Here is a 21,002-nt window from a genome sequence, read left to right as displayed (position 1 = left end):
AGCATCAGTTCATGTAAGTATCTCCAAGCATCTCTGTATTCATCCTGCTGGTCATTTCTTACAGAACAATAATATTCCATAACATTCATATACCATAATTTACCCAACCATTCTCCAATTGATGGGCATCCATTTTTCAGTTTTTAGCCACTACAAACAGAACTGCCACAAACATTTTGGTACATCAGGTCCCTTTCCCTTCTTTAGTATCTCTTTGGGGTATAAGCCCAGTGGTAGCACTGCTGGATCAAAGGGTATGCACAGTTTGATAACTTTTGGGGCATAATTCCAGATTGCTCTCCAGAATGGTTGGATTCATTCACAACTCCACCAACAATGCATCAGTGTCCCAGTTTTTCCGCATCCCCTCCAACATTCATCATTATTTTTTCCTGTCATCTTAGCCAATCTGACAGGTGTGTAGTGGTATCTCAAAGTTGTCTTAATTTGCATTTCTCTGATCAATAGTGATTTGGAACACTCTTTCATATGAGTGGAAATAGTTTCAATTTCATCATCTGAAAATTGTCTGTTCATATCCTTTGACCATTTATCAATTGGAGAATGGTTTGATTTCTTATAAATTAGAGTCAATTTGCTATATATTTTGGAAATGTGGCCTTTATCAGAACTTTTAACAGTGAAGATGTTTTCCCAGTTTGTTGCTTTCCTTCTAATCTTGTTTGCATTAGTTTTGTTTGTACAAAGGTTTTTTTTAATTTGATGTAATCAAAATTTTCTATTTTGTAATCAGTAATGGTCTCTAGTTCATCTTTGGTCACAAATTTCTTTCTCCTCCACAGGTCTGAGAGATAAAGTTTTCTATATTCCTCTAATTTATTTATAATCTCGTTCTTTGTGCCTAAATCATGAACCCATTTTGATCTTTTCTTGGTATACGGTGTTGTGTGGGTCCATGCCAAAAAGATCTTAAAGAAGGGAAAGGTATCTACTATATGTGCAAAAATGTTTGTGGCAGCCCTTTTCATAGTGGTTAGAAACTGGAAATTGAATGGATGCCCATCAATTGGAGAATGGCTAAGTAAATTGTAATATATGAATGTTACAGAATACTATTGTTTTGTAAGAAATGACCAGCAGGATGACTCCAGAGAGATTTGGAGTGATCTATATGAAATGATTGTAAGTGAAATGAGCAGAACCAGGAGAACATTACACACTTCAGCAACAATACTACATGAGGATCAATTCTGATGGAAGTGGCTATCTTCAGCAATGAGAGGATTCAGTAATGAACAGAACCAGCTACACCCAGTGAAAAAATACTGGGAAATAAGTGTGGATCACAACATAGCATTTTCACTCTTTCTGTTATTGTTTGCTTGCATTTTTGTTTTTCTTCCCAGGTTATTTTTACCTTCTTTCTAAATCCAATTTTCTTGTGCAACAAGATAACTGTATAAATATGTATACATATATTGTATTTAACATATACTTTAACATATTTAATATGTATGGAGCAGCCTCCCATCTAGAGGAGGGGGTGGAGGGAAGGAGGGGAAAAGTTGGAACAGAAGTGTTTGCAAGGGTCAATGTTGAAAAATTACCCGTGCAAATGTTTTGTCAATACAAAATGAAATTATATTATTTTATGGGGGTAAATATCTTATTGGTGATATACATATCAATCCATAAACATTTATTAAGTGCCTGGTGTGTGTTAGTTGCTGCATTAATGCTGCTTATGCAAATATAAAAGAAGAAAGGCAGTCTTTATTCTTAATAAACTAATAATCTATAGTGAAGACAAAACACAACAATAAATTGAAAAGCTAAAGTGAGTGGAGAACCTGGAAAGGTTCCTGAGACACATAAATGATGGGGAAAAGTCAATCAGAAAAATTCCAAAGTAGTGTAGTCAAATGAGAAATGAGGCCATACTAGAGAAATATTGGTATCCTTTAAAATCTATAAAAGACATATACTAATTTAAGAAACTCCTAGGTAATCACAAACATTCAAATAGACAAAAGATTCTTACGTATGGTGAATAGAATATTTAATAATACTAGAATATTTTTACTTAAGATGGCATTATGAAAGTGTCTGGAAAAGTGCAGCTCTTCCATAAATTTACTAAGCAATGATCTAAAAGGATAACAAAAAGAATCATAATCAAGAAGATTAAATAAAAATAATATTAAACTCATGTGTCTCGTTCAGTTCTAAAGAAGACTTTTAGCACTCTAAGGGAAAGGTACTTTCTGAGTCTCAAACCCTTTTGGGCTTATACAAAAGCATCATGCTATTTGAAATTGGATAATCAAGTAGAGAAAAATGGAGAAAAGAAAATATTACAGCTGAACACCTTATACCATAAATAAGGAAAAATATGAGCATAGAGAGAGTGACCAGAAGCCGAACTCTGTTTTTCCTCTCCCTAATGTACTTGACTGAATTAGGTTTGTGAATTTTGATGGGCCTAGAGGATTTGAATATTTTCTTCTTCAATCTAACTGCAACCTAGGGGTTCCCACACTTGTGAAAATAAAAGCAAAGTAGAAAGGAACATGATGGAGAAGGGAAATTCAAGGCTCTACAAAGAGCCCTATAGAAAAGCCATAACATATACAAGGAGAACTTTCTAAGGCATCTAGATAAAGAAATTTGAAGGGTAACTCACCACTTCTTCTGCCAAATTTGGTTAAAACCTGAGTATATTTTCTACTGAAAACTGGGCATACTCCTGGTGAAGTTTGTGATATACTTGTAGAGATATGTTTTTTAATCAATTATATCATTATAATATATACATTTTTCTAAAAGTTAATTTTGACTGATTAATTGAGGTCAATCATGGAAAGAAGCAAGTTTATATAAAATTTAAAAGAATCTTTACTCTAAGGAGTCCTATTCTCTGTAGACTCAGGTTATGAGTTTTAGTTGTAATAGATACTTTTAAAGCATGTGCAACACAATTATAGACCTAGTTTCTCAGAATAAGATGCTTATAGTTTTTATATATTCTACCACAATCAAATCACATTTTTAATTTCTGTTCTTAATTCTGGGAATTATATTTAAGAAGAAAATATATAAAATAAAATTGTACAAAATAGATCAAATAAGACAGAATTCTTCTTGCTTTAAGAGGCTTGGTTGAAGAAATTTTAAATGTTTTAGTAAAAATAAAGCATTGGAGGTATATCATAATTCTATTTGCAGATTATGAGACCTTTCATAATTTTTGTCTTGGTCACAGCATACTGAAATACATTCAAAGATTGAAAAATACAAATAAGCACATTCAGGATGGACATTGGAGCTGAAAAGGGCAAAGGCTTTGTACCAAAAAAAGATATCCAAAAGTGGAATTAGCTACTTTGGGAGGTATGACTTTCTCATCACTGCAAATTTATGGAAAAAACAAAGAAATAAAATACAAAACCACTCATTAAATTTATTCTCAAAAAATATTCACCTATTTCTATTTATATGTTCTTTACTTCATTCACTTATTCATTTATCTATTTACTTATAAATGTATTTATCTCTCTGTTCACTCATTCACATACCCATTCATTCATCAATTTATCTACTTACTTATTTCCTCTTATTTACTTATTTATCATCCATTTATTCATTTATTTGTTCATTTCTGTATTTATATATTAATTAATCAGTCAATCTACAGACAGAGACAGAGATAAGGATAGATAAAGACAGAACTTTAGCTATTTGGCTCCATTTAATCTTCTGTATTTGGAGCCTTTCATGATTGCATTGGTTGAATAATTGAGTAGTCTTAATGAATGAAAGCTATTTTTATACAGAGCCTCAGTACTGTTAGAGTTTTTTTCAGTATTTGATAAGATGTTTCTTTTGTGCATTCATCTGTCTTATTCAATAATCTAAGCAATATAATCATTTCAAATTGATTAGGGACTTGTTTATATCTAGTTTATGCTTTTGAATGATTTATTCAATCAAGGACTGAGCTTTCAACAGTTATATTAGTTAGGGATGAGGTGGAACCTCCATAGAAGTTTGTAGAAAACTCTAAAATTAAATCAAGTAGGCTAGATAATCCCAAGAGCATTTAAGGAAAAAACTGGGAGAGAAATAAACAGATGAAAAATCTATTAGGATTTCTATAAGATATTCTTTTCCCCATTGACAATGGAATCATCACATTTAGACTGTAAAATCACATTACCTATATGTTTCTGAAAGAAGTAGAAAGAATACCAAAAAAAAAAAAATAGAAAGAATATCTATGCTCAATCAATTATGTGCAGAGAAGGGCTTCACTGAAAGTAAAAACCCTTTAAGAGTAATTGAGGAGTTTATTTATAGGTATAGGTTCACACATATATACACGTGTATATATGAACAGAGGCATGTGTATATAAATGTATACATATTTTCGTATGTTTTCACACATGTTAATATATACATATGCAGGTATGTATATACTTGTGTAAAATACATATGTATATAAATATATATTTTAAATCTCATTTTTTCTTTATATATAGGTGTGTGAAGAAAAGTAAGATTTTTCAAAACTATTTTTAACAAAAATTGAGGATATCAGTAATTCCTTGAGATAACTACTTTCTCCTCACAACAAAAAATTTAAGAAACTAATCTACATACCCACAAAAGACATTACTTAATTACAGAATAAAAAGGAAATAGACTTGCTGATTTTATAGTATTTTATACTGATAGTCATATAATTAACAAAGCTTAACATAAAATCCCCTGTGCTTATTGATTATAAAAATTTTTTTCCATCTACTAGAGCAAAATGCTACAGTGAGTTTTCCCCCAAACATCATTTTCCAAAAATACATTAAAGTCACACATGATTCCCTGAATAATAAAAGAAATTCAATTTTTGCTCATCTTATTAGTTATGACAATTTAAGAATAAAATGAGGAAATACAAACTCATCAAAAGTGTTCACCTTTGTTTTGGAGAATGTCCTATATGGAGTCCAAAAACAGAAAAAAAAAGTTCTCTATGATACTTTGTCTTCCATATTCACCTGTTCATAAATTTTGCTGATTACTCCAAGGTTTGGAACATTGTATAGCTTTCCAAGTGATATCCAAAATCACTTAATAGAGTTCAGGCTAAGTTTTCCCAAAGGAAAAATAAAAGAAAAGAAAACATCTTTTTTGTTTAGTCTAATGGATCATTGAATGAACAATCAGTAACACACAATCCCAGTGACTACTGATCTTCATTTTCTCCTTAATTAGTAAGTAATTTCTTTCCTACTGACTTCAAATATGGTTCAAGGTAATTCTCCTAAAAACAAACAAACAAAAATCACTTCATAAAACTGGTATCTCCTCCAGCCATGTATATCTCTTTTGGCTTTCTGAAATAAACTTCTAGAAAAAGCTTTCTACACACTGGACTTTCCTATCTTCTCTTACTCCCTCCCTAACAATTGAACTCTGTTTTGAAGAAAGACTTGAGTTAATTATTTCCTCTGACACATAACTAGGTCATTGGGGCAGCTATTTAATCTCTCTAAGCCTGTATCCAGATCTGAAGGTGAAGGAAACAAGATGTACCATAAGGTTTCTAATATCCTTTTGAAGTAAATTTATGATCTTACAAAGTTGAGACACTATACTTAATAATATATATGGTTCCTCATTTAAAGTATTGTTTTGAAGCTCAAATGACATAATTTATGTATTTTTCAAATGTAAAATATAATGTAAGTATAACAGCACTTAGTATTATTTTATTAGTAAGAAACCTATATTCACAAAATAAAAATTTGGATGAGGGAATTTTGTAAGTCAGTTATTAAATTCTTTTGGAAAATCAAAAGCTAAAATGAATCAGAACAAAATCAAATTAATTATTAGAAAAATTATTATAAAATTTTGTTACTTTAAAATTTCCTATAAGAATATAAAATTGGGGGGGCGGAGCCAAGATGGCGGAGAAGACACAGGCGACTTTCTAAGCTCTTCTCTTACCCTCTTTATCAATATTATATCGAGCCTCAAAAATAGTCTTGACTGCTACAATTTGTAAAGATAAGAAGTAGAACAACTCACCGGCCGAAGAAAATCTGCAGTCTCGCCAAAAAAAAAGGTTGGTTCCGGGGCCAGGGGAGAGATCAGCACAGATGGGGAGAGAAATTAGGTTCCAAGGAGAGCCTCAAACTGAAAGTGAAAGCACAGATCTCAGCACAAGCTCACAGCCCCAACCGGCAGTACGGGGCTTTTCCTTGGGGCAGTTGTGATCCTGCACGGCAGGAGGACACAACCCGGGTTAGGCTCCAATCTGCACAGTGGGGAGCTAGCCTTGGGGCCATAGAGCTTTTCCAGGGCCCATTTGCATCAGGCAGAGTTGCTGGGGCAGAGTTCACGGTGGTCTGCGGTCAGCTGCTAATACTCACAGTCCCACAAGAGGCTCCTGCATGGGGCAGTGACACTTTCACCCCTTAGTCTCTAGCCAAGGGCAATAGCTAACCCACACAGCCCAACTGGGCACTTCAATAGCTCGGCCAGTGTTGAATCCACTTCCTGTTTGGGGAAGGGAAAACTCTCACTCAGAGCATTCCCATACCTCGGAGCCGGAAATCGGTTTACATCTTTCCCTGCTCTGCAGAGGAAGCTGGTAACCCCCTTGCCTAGGAGACATACCCTAAAGGCTTTAAAACATGAATAAAAAGATGAAAAGAATGATCCACAGCTTCTATGCAAAAAAAGAGCAGGTCAGCAAACCCGAAGAGACCTCAAACAGCAAGAATGCATCAGACTGTCCTCCTCTATATGATGCTCTCATAGAACAGACCATTAAAAGTCTCAAAAGAGAGTTAGAAGATAAATGGGGAAAGGAAAGAGAAGCCTTACAAGAGAGCAACAACTTCCTGAAATACGAATTGGAAAAGTTAAAAAATTCCAAGGAAGTACAGGGAAATAAAATTGGTGAATTGGAAAAATAAAGAATTCACTAGAAAGTAGGATTTGCGAATTGGAAAAAGAAAATAATTCACTAAAAAATAAAATTAGTGAAATGGAAAAAAATTCCACAGACCAAAAAATACATTTAAAAACTCAATTGGACATATATAGAAAGAAGTAAAAAGCTAATGAAGAAAATAATTCTTTAAAATTAGAACTGAAGAAATAGAAACTAATGATTCATTGAGACAGCAAGAATCAGTCAAGCAAAAAAAAAATGACAAAACTGGAAAAAAACCAGGAATTATCTACTTGCAAAACGACAGACTTGGAAAATAGATCTAGGAGAGATAATCTGAGGATTATTGGACTTTCTGAAAACTATGATGAATGAAAAAGAGCCTAGATACTATTTTACAAGAGATCATCAAGAGAACTGCCCAGATGTAATAGAATCAGAAGGTAAAATAGGCATTGAAAGAATTCATCGAACACCTTCTGAAAGAAACCCTAAAATAAAAACTCCAAGGAATATTATGGCCAAATTTCAGAACTATCAGATTAAGGAAAAAATTTTACAATCAGCCAAAAAAAAACCAATTTAAATACCGAGGTGCCACAATAAGGATCACCCAAGATCTGGCTGCCTCTACATTAAAGGAAAGAAGGGCCTGGAATATGATATTTCGAAAGGCACAAGAACTTGGGATGCAGCCAAGAATAAACTACCCAGCTAAGCTGAGCATTTTCTTCCAGGGAAGAAGATGGACATTTACTGAAACAAATGAATTCCATTTGTTTCTGAAGAAAAAAACAGAATTAAACAAAAAATTTGATCTCCAACCATAGAACTCAAGAGATGCAGAAAAGGTAAAAATAACTCTTGAGAATTGTATTTTTGTTGTGGATATACAAAAAGAATTCATGTATAATTTGATTGTACTGATATAACAAAAAAAAGGGAAGTAGATATGGAAAAGGGAAGATGGCAGAATAAGGTGAGAAGGAGGGATAGAAAGAGGGAAACCACATCCCACAAAGAGGCAAAGGAAACTTTTCATATCTGAGGGAATTTAGAGAGGGGGAGGAACATTGTGTGAATCTTACTCTCATCAGAGTTGGCTCAAAGAAAAAATAATTGACATTTGTTTTAGAGAAAATTCTCCCTCGCCTCATTAGAAACGAGGGAGAGGAAAAGGGAAAAGAAAAAGAGTAATAAGGGAAGGAAGGGGAAATGACTCAAAGGGGGGGGGAGAGATTATAAAGAGGATAAGCATCGTGATACAAGAGGGGTACTTAAGTTTAAAAGGGGGAAAGAGGGTTGGGGGAGGCAAGAATAAGTAAAGCACAATCTGGGGTTATTAGGATGGCAGGAAATACAGATTTAGTCATTCTAACTGTAAATGTGAATGGGATGAACTCCCCCATAAAGAGGAGGCAGATAGCAGACTGGATCAAAAGTCAGAACCCTACAATATGTTGTTTACAAGAAACACATTTAAAGCAGGGAGATACATATAGAGTAAAGGTAAAAGGCTGGAGCAAAATCTATTATGCTTCAGGTGAAGTCAAAAAAGCAGGGGTAGCCATCCTTATCTCAAATCAAGCAAAAGCAAAAATTGATCTAATTAAAATAGATAAGGAAAGAAACTACATCCTGCTAAAGGGTAGCATAAACAACGAAGCAATATCAATATTAAACATATATGCACCAAGTGGTATGGCATCCAACTTCCTAAAGGAGAAGTTAAGAGAGTTGCAAGAAGAAATAGACAACAAAACTGTAATAGTGGGAGATCTCAACCTTGCACTCTCAGAGTTAGACAAATCAAACCACAAAACAAATAAGAAAGAAATTAAAGAAGTAAATAGAATATTAGAAAAATTAGGTATGTTGGATATTTGGAGAAAATTGAATGAAGATAGAAAGGAATGTACTTTCTTCTCAGCAGTTCATGGAACCTATTCAAAAACTGATCATATATTAGGACATAAAGACCTCAAAATTAAATGCAAGAAAGCAGAAATAGTAAATGCTTTCTTTTCAGATCATGATGCAATAAAAAGTACATTCAACAAAAAGTTAGGGGGAAATAGACCAAAAAGTAATTGGAAACTAAAAATCTCATCTTAAAGAATGATTGGGTGAAGCAGAAAATTATAGATACAATTAATACTTTCACTCAAGATAATGACAATGATGAGACGTCATACCAAAATTTGTGGGATACAGCCAAAGTGGTAATAAGAGGGAATTTTATATCCTTAGAGGCTTTCTTGAATAAAACAGAGAAAGAAAAAATTAATGAATTGGGCTTGCAACTAAAAAAACTAAAAAAAGACGAAATGAAAAACCCCCAATCAAATACTAAATTGGAAATTCTAAAATTAAAAGGAGAAATTAAAAATATTGAAAGTAAAAAACTATTGAACTAATTAATAAAACTAAGAGTTGGTTCTGAGAAAAAGCCAATAAAATAGATAAGCCTTTGGTAAATCTAGTTAGAAAAAGGAGGGAGGAAAATGAAATTAGTAGTCTTAAAATGAAAAGGAGAACTTTCCATGAAGAGGAAATTAGAGAAATAATAAGGAGTTATTTTGCTCAACTTCATCCCAATAAATTTGATAACCTAAGTGAAATGGATGACTACCTCCAAAAATATAGACTTCCCAGACAAACAGAGGAGGAAGTAAATTGCTTGAATAGTCCCATTTCAGAAAAAGAAATAGAACAGGCAATTAAACAACTCCCTAAGAAAAAATCCCCAGGACCAGATGGATTTACATGTGAATTTTACCAAATATTTAAAGAACAATTGCCCCCAATGCTATATAAATTATTTGATAAAATAGGGAATGAAGGAGTCCTACCAAATTCCTTCTATGACACAGACATGGTACTGATACCTAAACCAGGTAGGTTGAAAACAGAGAAAGAAAATTATAGACCAATCTTCCTAATGAATATTGATGCTAAAATCTTAAATACGATATTAGCAAAAAGACTACAGAAAATCATCTCCAAGATAATACACTATGATCAAGTAGGATTTATACCAGGAATGCAGGGCTGGTTCAATATTAGGAAAACTATCAATATAATTGTCCATGTTAATAACCAAATTAACAAAAACCATATGATCATCTCAATAGATGCAGAAAAAGCATTTGATAAAATCCAACATCCATTCCTATTAAAAACACTTGAGAGTATAGGAATAAATGGACTTTTCCTTAAAATAATCAGCAGCATCTATTTAAAACCATCAGTAAGCATCATATGTCATGGTGACAAACTGCAACCATTCCTAATAAGATCTGGAGTGAAACAAGGTTGCCCACTATCACACTTACTATTTAATATTGTATTAGAAATGCTAGCTTTAGCAATAAGCGCTGAGAAAGAGATTAAAGGGATAAGAATAGGCAATGAGGAAACCAAATTATCACTCTTTGCCGATAACATGATGGTATACTTAGAGAACCCCAGAGACTCTACTAAAAAGTTATTAGAAATAATCCACAACTTTAGCAAAGTTGCTGGTTATAAAATAAACCCACATAAGTCATCACATTTTATATATCACTAACAAAATCCAACAGTCAGAGTTACAAAGAGAAATTCCATTTAAAATAACTACTGATAATATAAAATATTTAGGAATCTATCTGCCAAGGGAAAATCAGAAACTTTATGAGCAAAATTACAGACCACTTTTCACACAAATTAAGTCTGATCTAACCAATTGGAAAAATATTAAATGCTCTTGGATAGGGCGAGCAAATATAATAAAGATGACAATATTACCTAAACTAATCTATTTATTTAGAGCTATACCAATCAGAGTCCCAAAAAACTATTTTAATGACCTAGAAAAAATAACAACAAAGTTCATATGGAAAAACAAAAGGTCAAGAATTTCAAGGGAATTAATGAAAAAAAAATCAAATGAAGGTGGCTTAGCTGTACCAGATCTAAAATTATATTATAGAGCAGCAGTTACCAAAATTATTTGGTATTGGCTAAGGAATAGATTAGTTGATCAGTGGAATAGATTAGGTTCAAGGGATAAAACAGTCAACAAATATAGCAACCTCGTCTTTGACAAACCCAAAGATCCCAGCTTTTGGGATAAGAACTTACTGTTTGATAAAAATTGCTGGGAAAATTGGAAACTAATGTGGCAGAAATTAGGCATTGATCCATACTTAACACCGTACACCAAGATAAGGTCAAAATGGGTTCATGACCTAGGCATAAAGAATGAAATTATTAATAAATTAGTGGAACACAGGATAGTTTACCTCTCAGACCTGTGGAAGGTGAAGGTCTTTATGACCAAAGAAGAACTAGAGATCATTACTGATCACAAAATAGAAAATTTCGATTATACCAAACTGAAAAGTTTTTGTACAAACAAAACTAATGCAGACAAGATTAGAAAGGAAGCAATAAACTGGGAAAATATTTTTACAGTCAAAGGTTCCGATAAAGGCCTCATTTCCAAAATATATAGACAATTAGCTCTAATTTATAAAAAAATCAAGCCATTCTCCAATTGAAAAATGGTCAAAGGATATGAACAGACAATTCTCAAATGAAGAAATTGAAACTATTTCTAGTCATATGAAAAGATGCTCCAAGTCATTAATCAGAGAAATGCAAATTAGAGACAACTCTAATGTACCACTACACCTGTCAGATTGGCTAAGATGACAGGAAAAAATAATGATGATTGTTGGAGGGGATGTGGGAAAACTGGGACATTGATGCATTGTTGGTGGAGTTTTGAAAGAATCCAACCATTTTGGAGAGTAGTTTGGAACTATGCTCAAAAAGTTATCAAACTGTGCATACACTTTGATCCAGCAGTATTACTACTGGGATTATATCCCAAAGAGATTATAAAGAAGGGAAAGGGACCTGTATGTGCACGAATGTTTGTAGAGCAGCCCTTTTTAGTGGCTAAAACCTGGAAACTGAATGGATGTCCATCAGTTGGAGAATGGCTGAATAAATTGTGGTATATGTATATTATGGAATATTATTGTTCTGTAAGAAATGACCAACAGGATGATTTCAGAAAGGCCTGGAGATACTTACACGAACTGATGCTGAGTGAAATGAGCAGGACCAGGAGATCATTATATACTTCAACAACAATACTATACGATGACCAGTTCTGATGGACCAGGCCATCCTCAGCAACGAGATCAACCAAATCATTTCCAATGGAGCAGTAATGAACTGAACCAGCTATGCCCAGAAAAAGAACTCTGGGAGATGACTAAAAACCATTACATTGAATTACCAATCCCTATATTTATGCCCGCCTGCATTTTTGATTTCCTTCACAAGCTAATTGTACAGTATTTCAGAGTCTGATTCTTTTTGTACAGCAAAATAACGTTTTGGTCATGTATACTTATTGTGTATCTAATTTATATTTTAATATATTTAACATCTACTGGTCATCCTGCTATCTACGGGAGGGGGTAGAGGGGTAAGAGGTAAAAAATTGGAACGAGAGGTTTGGCAATTGTTAATGCTGTAAAGTTACCCATGCATATATCCTGTAAATAAAAGGCTATTAAATTAAAAAAAAATAAATAAATAACAAAAAAAATAAATAAATAAAACATAATTGGCCAGGAACCAAGATGGCAAAAACAACATACATTTCTCTCTGACATTCTCTACAATCCTTATAATAATTATGAAATCTAGTCTCTGAATTACTTCTGGATCAGCAGAACCCAAAAGTATTGGGAGTGCCACAAATTATCAGAAGAAAATAATTTTGAAGATTGCCAGAAAAGGTCTGTTTCAATTGGAAACAGGAAGGAGCCATCCAGGGCAACCAGCTGAGTAAAAACACCAAGGTAGACAGCACAGAGTCCTGAGGTGGTGCAGTCTCCATGTGCTGATGTAGTCTCCATGTGGCAGTGCAGTCTCTGTGTGGTAGTGCATACTCCATGTGGCAGAGACTCTACAAGAGGAACCAGACCATAAAAGGTCTCTTTCAATCAGAAATGGGAGAGAACCAGCCTAACACAAATAGCTGACCACAAATGCCAGTTCAGACAGTGCAGAGTCCCAGGACATTGCTGACTTTGCTAGTGTTGCTGACTCCATGTGACAGAGAACCTACAGGGAGAAATCCAAAGGAATCTAAAGCAGTGTTGGCCACTCTGCCCTGGTGGCAAGCCAGTAGGTCGGCAGAGAAGTTATAAAACATCCAACACAAACACAAAAGACCAATAGTGAACCTCAAAATACCAGAATCTCAAGGGACCTGGCCATGCCCACCCAGTACCTGGAGTAGCTGTGGCTACTTGGAAAACCTCCCCCACACTAAAGGCAGACCTGAACTTAAAAAAAAAAATGAATAAAAAAGTATAGAGCTGATTGACTGCTTTTTATGGTGAAAGAGAAGAACAGATTTCAAACCCTGAGAAGACTAAAGGCAGATTAACTCCAGATGAAGCCCCCCAAAAGCAATATAATCTGGTCCCCATCACACAAGGCTATCCTAGAAAAAATTTAAAAAGCATCTTAAAAGAGCTAGAAGGAAAATGGGGAAAGGAAATGAAAAATTTGCAAGAAGGTTTAGAAAAGGCAACACAGAAACTATCTGAACAAAATTCACTAGAAAATAGACTTAGGAAATGGAAAAAGTATATAACTCATTAAAAGATAAATTTGGTAAAATGAAAAAAGAAAGCAACTCCCAGAAAAACAGAATCTGTGTAAGAGGAAAAAAAATAACTCCTTAAAAAAAGAATTTGTGAAACGAAAAAAAAAATCATAGAACAAAACAACTCATTTAAAAATTCAATTGGAAAAATACAAAAAGAAGTAATAAAAGTAAATGAAGAAAATAACACACTAAAATTCAGAATTGAACAAATAGAAATGAAGGACTCAATGAGAAAACAAAAATCAGTCAAGCAAAACCAAAAAAAGTGAAAAAAAATAGGAAAAACATGTAAAATATCTAATTAGGAAAACAACCTACCTGGAAAATAGGTCTAAGAGAGAATGTCTAAGGATTATTGGACTCACTGAAATACATGATGAAAAAAGAGAACCTAGACTCTATCTTTCAGGAAATCATTGACGGGAACTTCCTGGACACAATAGAAACAGAAGGTAAAATGACCACTGAAAGAATTCAAAGAATGCCTCCTGAAAGAGACCCAAAAATTAAAACCCCCCAAAATAGTGTGGCTAAATTTGAAAACTTTCAGAACAAGGAAAAAATATTACCAGCAGCCAGAAAGAAATCAATTCAAATACTGGGGAGCCACAATAAGGATTACTCAGGACCTAGCAGCTTCCATTTTAAAGGATTCAAGGGCCTGAAATCTGATATTCTGAAAGGCAAAGAAACTTGGAATGCAGCAAAGAATAAATTACCTTGCTAAACTAAGTATTTCTTTCAGGGAAGAAGATGGAAATTCAATGAAATTAATGAATTTCATTTATTTTGAAGAAAAGAACAAAAAATTGACCTCCAAATATAGAACTCAAAAGAAGCATTAAAAAGGTAAAAAGAAAAAAAAAACTATTGAGAACTGTATTTTTGTTATGGGTATACAGAGAGAGTACAGGTATAATCTGATATTACTGTTATAATATAATAAAGAAACTAGAGATAGAAAGGGAATTATATATATTTGACATCTACTGGTCATGCTGCCATCTGGGGAAGGGGGTGGGGGAGAAGAGGGAAAAATTGGAACAAGAGATTTGGCAATTGTCAGTGCTGTAAAATTATCCATACATATAACCTGTAAATAAAAGCCTATTAAAATTTAAAAAAAAAAGAAAGGGAATTATAGCAGAAAAAAAGGGGAAAGTAGAGGAAAAATCAGGGAAATTATATATCAGAAAGAGACAAAGAAAATCTATTGTAATTGAGGGAAAGAAGAGAGGGTGACAAATATTATGTAAATCTTACTCTCATCACATTTGGACTAAAGAAATAATATTAGCTATATTTGGTTTCACTGAGAAAGAACTCTCATGTTATAGAAAAATGGAAGGGGAAAGGGGAAAAGAGAAGGGAAAACAGAAATAGTAGGGGAAAGGTATAAGAAAGGGGGAGAGTCTCTATAGGGGAAGGGTGGCTTGAGGCAAATAGTGCTCATAAATAAATTACTGGGGAGCAGGGAAAGGGGAAAAGGAAGACAAAGTATAATTTGGAGTTAATAAGATGGCAGGAAATGTAGAATTAGTAATTTTAACCATAATTGTAAATGGGGTGAATGCTTCCATAAAATGGAAGTGGATAGCAGACTGGATTAAAAGTCAGAATCCTACAATATGTTTTTTACAGGAAACATACTTGAAGCAGGGCAATACATACAGAGTTAATGTAAAAGATTGGAGCAGAATTTACTATGCTTCAGGTGAAGTCAAAAAAGCAGGGGTAGCCATCCTGATCTCAAATCAGGCAAAAGCAAAAATTGATCTAATTAAAAGAGATAAGGAAAGGCAGTATATCTTGCTAAAGGGTAGCATAGGTAATGAAGCAATATCAATATTAATAATATATAATAATATAATATAATATTAATTATATAGGCACCAAGTGGTGTAACGTCTAAATTCTCCTTTAAGAAGGAGAAGTTAAGTGAGCTGCAAGAAGAAATAGACAGCAAAACTATAATAGTGGGAGATCGCAGCCTTGCACTTTCAAAATTAGATAAATCAAACCACAAAATAAATAAGGCAGAAGTTAAAGAGGTAAATAGAATACTAGAAAAACTAGATATGATTGATCTTTGGAGAAAATTGAATGGAGACAGAAAAGAGCACACTTTCTTCTTGGCAGTTCATGGAGTCTATACAAAATTGACCATATAATAAGACATAAAGACCTCAAATTCAAATGCAGAAAGGCAAAAATAGTAAATGCATTTTTTTCAGATCATAATGCAATAAAAATTACATCCAATAAAGGGCCAGGGGAAAATAGATCAAAAAGAAATAACCTCATATTAAAGAATGTATGGGTGAAACTGCAAAATTTGTGAGATGCAGCCAAAACAGTAATAAGGAGAATTTTTTTTATCTCTAGATGCTTACTTTCATAAAATAGAGAAAGAGAAGATCAATAAATTTGGCTTTCAACTGAAAAAGCTAGAAAAATAACAAATTAACCCCCCCAATCAAATTAACAAGCTTGAAATTCTAAAAAATAAAAGGAGAGCTCAATAAAATTGAAACTAAAAAACTATTGAATTAATAGACTAAAACTAAGAGTTGGTTTTATGAAAAGAAAAACAAAACAGGCAACCCTTTAGTTAATTTGATTAGAAAAAGGAAAGAGAAAAATCAAATTGTTAGTCTCAAAAATGAAAAGGGAGAACTATCCACCAATGAAGAGGAAAGTAGAGCAATTGTCAGAAGTTACTTTGTCCAACTTTATGCCAATAAATTTGTTACCTAACTGAAGTGGAGGAATACCTACAAAAATATAGATTGCCCAAATTAATAGAAGAAGAAATAAATTACTTAAATAGTTCCTTTTTAGAAAGAAAAGATAGAAAAAAAGTAAATAGAAAAATAAATAGAAAAATAGCTATTGATCAGTTCCCTAAGAAAGAATCACTAGGACCATATGAATTTACATGTGGATTCTACCAAACATTTAAAGAACAATTAACTCCAATATCAAATAAACTATTTGAATAAAGAGGGAAGTACTCCTACAAAATTCCTTTCATGACACAGACATGGTACAGATACCTAAACCAGATAGGATGAAAAAAGAAAAAAAAATATAGAACACTCTCCCTAATGGATATTGATGCAAAAATCTTAAATAAAATAATAGCAAAAAGCATTTCCAGAATAATACACCACGACCACATGGAATTTATACCAAAAATACATAGCTGGTTCAAAATTAGGAAAACTATTAGCATAATTGACCATATCAAAAACCAAATTAACAAAAACATATGATTATCTCAATAGATGCAGGAAAACCATTTGATAAAAATCGAAATCCATTTCTATTAAACACACTAGAGAGGATAGGAATAAATGGACTTTTCCTTAAGACAGTCAGTAGCATCTATTTAAAACAATCAGCAAACATCATATGTAATGGTGATAAAATAGAATCATTCCCAATAAGATCAGGGTGAAACAAGTTTGCCCACTATCAACATTGCTATTCAATATCATATTAATAATGCTAGCCTTGGCAATGAGAAGAAAACAAGATTAAATGAATTAGAGTAATTAATGAGGAAACCAAATTATCATTCTTTGCAGATGATATGATGGTATACTTAGAGGACCCCAGAGAATCAACTAAAAAGCTTTTAGATATAATCCACAACTTTAGCAAAGTTATGGAATACAAAATAAATCCATATAAATCATCGTCATTCTTATACATCACTAACAAAATTCAGTAACAAGAGATACAAAGAGAAATTCCATTTAAAATAACTGTTGATAATGTAATTTTTTGGAGAATTTACCTACTATGGGAAATTCAGGAGCTATATGAGCAAAACTACAAAACACTTTGCACACAAATGAAGTCAGATCTAATCATTTGGGAAAATATCAAGTGCTCATGCAAAATATCAAGGTTGAACAAATAAAATAAAGATTACAGTACTCCCTAAATAATCTATTTATTTAGTGCTATACCAATCAAACTCCCAAGAAACTATTTTACTGAATTAGAAAAATAACAGCACAATTCATCTGGAAGAACAAAAGGTCAAGAATTTCAAAGGAATTAATGAAGAGAAAAGCAAATGAAGGTGGCCTAGCTGTACCAGATCTAAAACTATATCATAAAGCAGCTGTCATCAAAACCATTTGGTACTGGCTAAGAAATAGAGACATTCATCAGTGGAATAGTTTAGATTTACAGAACATAATAGCCAATGACTATAACAATCTAGTATTTGACAAACCCAAAGACCCCAGCTTTGGGGATAAGAATTTCACTATTTGACAAAAACTGTTCAGAAAATTGGAAACTAGTATGACAAAAAGTAGGCATGGACTCACACTTAATACTGTATACCAAGATAAAGTAAAAATGGGTTCATGATGTAGACATAAAGAATGATACTATAAACAAACTAGAAGAACATAGGATAGTTTTCCTTTCAGATTTGTGGAGGAGGAAGGAATTTGTGACCAAAGAAAAACTAGAGATCATTATTAATCATAATAATTTTTATTATTTAAGTTAAAAAGGTTTTTGTACAAACAAAATGAATGCAAACAAAATTAGAAGGGAAGCAATAAACTGGGAAAACATTGATCTTATAAAGGCCTCTTTTCTAAAATATAAAGACAATTGACTCAATATATATAATAGTTCAAGTCATTCTCCAATTGAAAAATGGTCAAAGGATATGAACAGACAATTTTCAGCTGAAGAAATTGAAACTATTTGTAGCCACATGAAAAGATGCTCCAAATCACTATTGATCAGAGAAATGAAAATTAAGATAACTCTGAAATACCACCTGTCATATTGGCTAAGATGACAGGAAAAGATAAAGAAATGTTGGAGGGGATATGGGAAAACTGGACACTGATACATTGTTGGTAGAATTGTGAATAGATCCAGCCATTCCAGAGAGCAATTTGGAACTATGTTCAAAAAGTTATCAAACTATGCATACCCTTTGATCCTGCAGTGTTTCTATTGAGATTATATCCCAAAGAGATCCTAAAGGAGGGAAAGGGACCAATGTGCAAAAAGTTTGTAGCAGCTCTCTTGTGGCAAGAAACTGAAAACTGAGTTCTTGCCCATCAATTGGAGAATGGTTGAATAGCTTATGGTGTATGACTGCTATGGAATACTATTGCTCTGTATGAAGTGACCAGCAGGATGATTTCAGAGAAGCTTGGAACAGACCTACATGAACTTTGCAAAGTGAAATGAGCAGAACCAGATCATTATGCATGGCAACAACAAGCCTATATGACAATCAGTTTTGATGGGCATGGCTCTTATCAAAATTGAGATGATTCAAACCAGTTCCAGTTGTGCAGTGGAACACAACATAGCATTCTCACTCACTCTGTTGTTATTTGCCAGTATTTTATTTTCTTTCTTAGTTTTTCATTTTCTTTCTTCTTGATCTGATTTTTCTTGTGCAACAAGATAACTGTATAAATATGTATACATATAGTGGATCTAATATGTATTTCAACATATTTGGACTACCCGCCAGCTAGGGGAGGGGATGGAGGGAAAGAGGGGAAGATTTGCAACAAAAAGTTATGCAAGTGTCAGTTTTGGAAAATTACCCATGCTTATGCTTTGTAAATAAAAAACTTTAATTAAAAAATTAAGAAACATAATTAGCCAATTGCAAAAGAAACAAAATGTAAAAAAAAATCCACTGAAGTCAAATTAATCAAATGCAAAAAGAGATGCAAAAGGTAACAGAATAAAATCATACATTAAAAATTAGAACCAAGCAAATTGACAGCAATGACTCCATGAGATGTCAAAAGTCAGTCAAAACAAACTAAAAAGAATGAAAAAATAGAAGAAAATATAAAATGCTTCATTGGAAAAGCAGCTGATCTGAAAAAAGAGATCCAGGAGAGGCAATTTAAAAATTATTGGTGTACCTAAAGACTACAACCATGAAAAGAACCTGGATAGAATTCTTTATGAGATTATCAAAGAAAACTGCCCTGATAGAACCAGAAAGCAAAATAGTCATTGAAAGGATCCATGAATCACCTCCAGAAAGAGAACTGATAAGGAAAACCCCACCAAAAACAAATGAGTGTCAAACTCTAGAGGTATAATCTCAAGGAAAAATTGTTGGAAATTGTGAGAAAAAAATTCAGTTATTGAGGAGCCATAATGTGACAACCTCTATAATAAAGTATTGAAAGCCTTGAATACTTCATTCCTGAAGGAAAACAACTTGAAATTACAAACCAGGAATAAACTACCCAGTAAAACTGAACATAATTTTCCAGGGCAAGAGATGGATCTTCAATGAAGTAAGGGATTTTCAGTCATTCCTATTGAAAAAAAAACTAAACTAAACAGAAGTTTTAATCTTCAAACACAGGACTCAAGAGAAGCATAGAAAGGTAAACAAGAAAGAAAGAAAAAACAACATATCATTTAAAGGTTAAACTGAATACATCCCTGGATGGGAAAATGATATTTGCAACAGTTAGAATAGAACTGCATCTTTTATTGGAGCAGTGAGAGAAATATGCATGAACAGAGTATAGATATGAATTAACTGTGATGTGATGAAATCAAAGAGAAAGACATTAGAGGTTGGAAAATGGATTTTACTGGGAGAAGAGGAAAGAGGAGGTAAAATAGGATAAATTATAAATTATATCAAAGAGGCACAAAACACCTGTTAAAATTGAGGGGAAGAAGAGAAATAGGGTGAGCATTGTATGAAACCTTTGGTTCAATGAGGGAAGAACATCCATGCAGCTGGGTATAGAAATTAATTTTATCCTATAAGGAAGTAGGATTAGAAAGATGTAAAAAAGGAAAGTGCTGGATAGAAAGGAAGACACAAACACTAGGAAAAAGGGGTAAGACAATACAGGAAAGGTAATAGAAGGGAGGGCAGATTGAGCAAGGGATGAGTCAGAAATAAAACACTATTAAGGAAGGAAAGGGTGAAAAGATAGAAAAAATGTATTCGGGGTGAAAATATAATGAATGGAAATATACAGCTAGTAATCATAACTTTGAATGTGAATTGAATGAATTCTCCCATAAAATAGAAGTAGATAGTTGAATGGATTAAAACCCAAAATCCTACAATTTGCTGTTTACAAGAAACACATTTGAACAGAGAGATGCATACAGAATAAGGATAAAAGGCTAAAGGAGAATGTTTTATGTTTCAGGCAAAGCAAAAAACAAGAACAAAACAATAAAAAAGCAGGGATATAAATTCTGATAAAACAGAAGCAAAAATAGGTCTAATTAAAAGAGATAACGATATAAACTACATCTATAATAAAAAAATTTTATTTTTCAAAATACAAAATTTTTTTCAACATTAAACCCTGCAAAATCTTGTGTCCCAAAATTTTCTTTCTCCTG

Source organism: Sarcophilus harrisii, chromosome 1, assembly GCF_902635505.1.
Source record: "Sarcophilus harrisii chromosome 1, mSarHar1.11, whole genome shotgun sequence".
Lineage (NCBI taxonomy): Eukaryota > Metazoa > Chordata > Mammalia > Dasyuromorphia > Dasyuridae > Sarcophilus > Sarcophilus harrisii.
The sequence above is the reverse complement of the archived record's forward strand: the minus strand, read 5'-3'. Positions refer to the sequence as shown.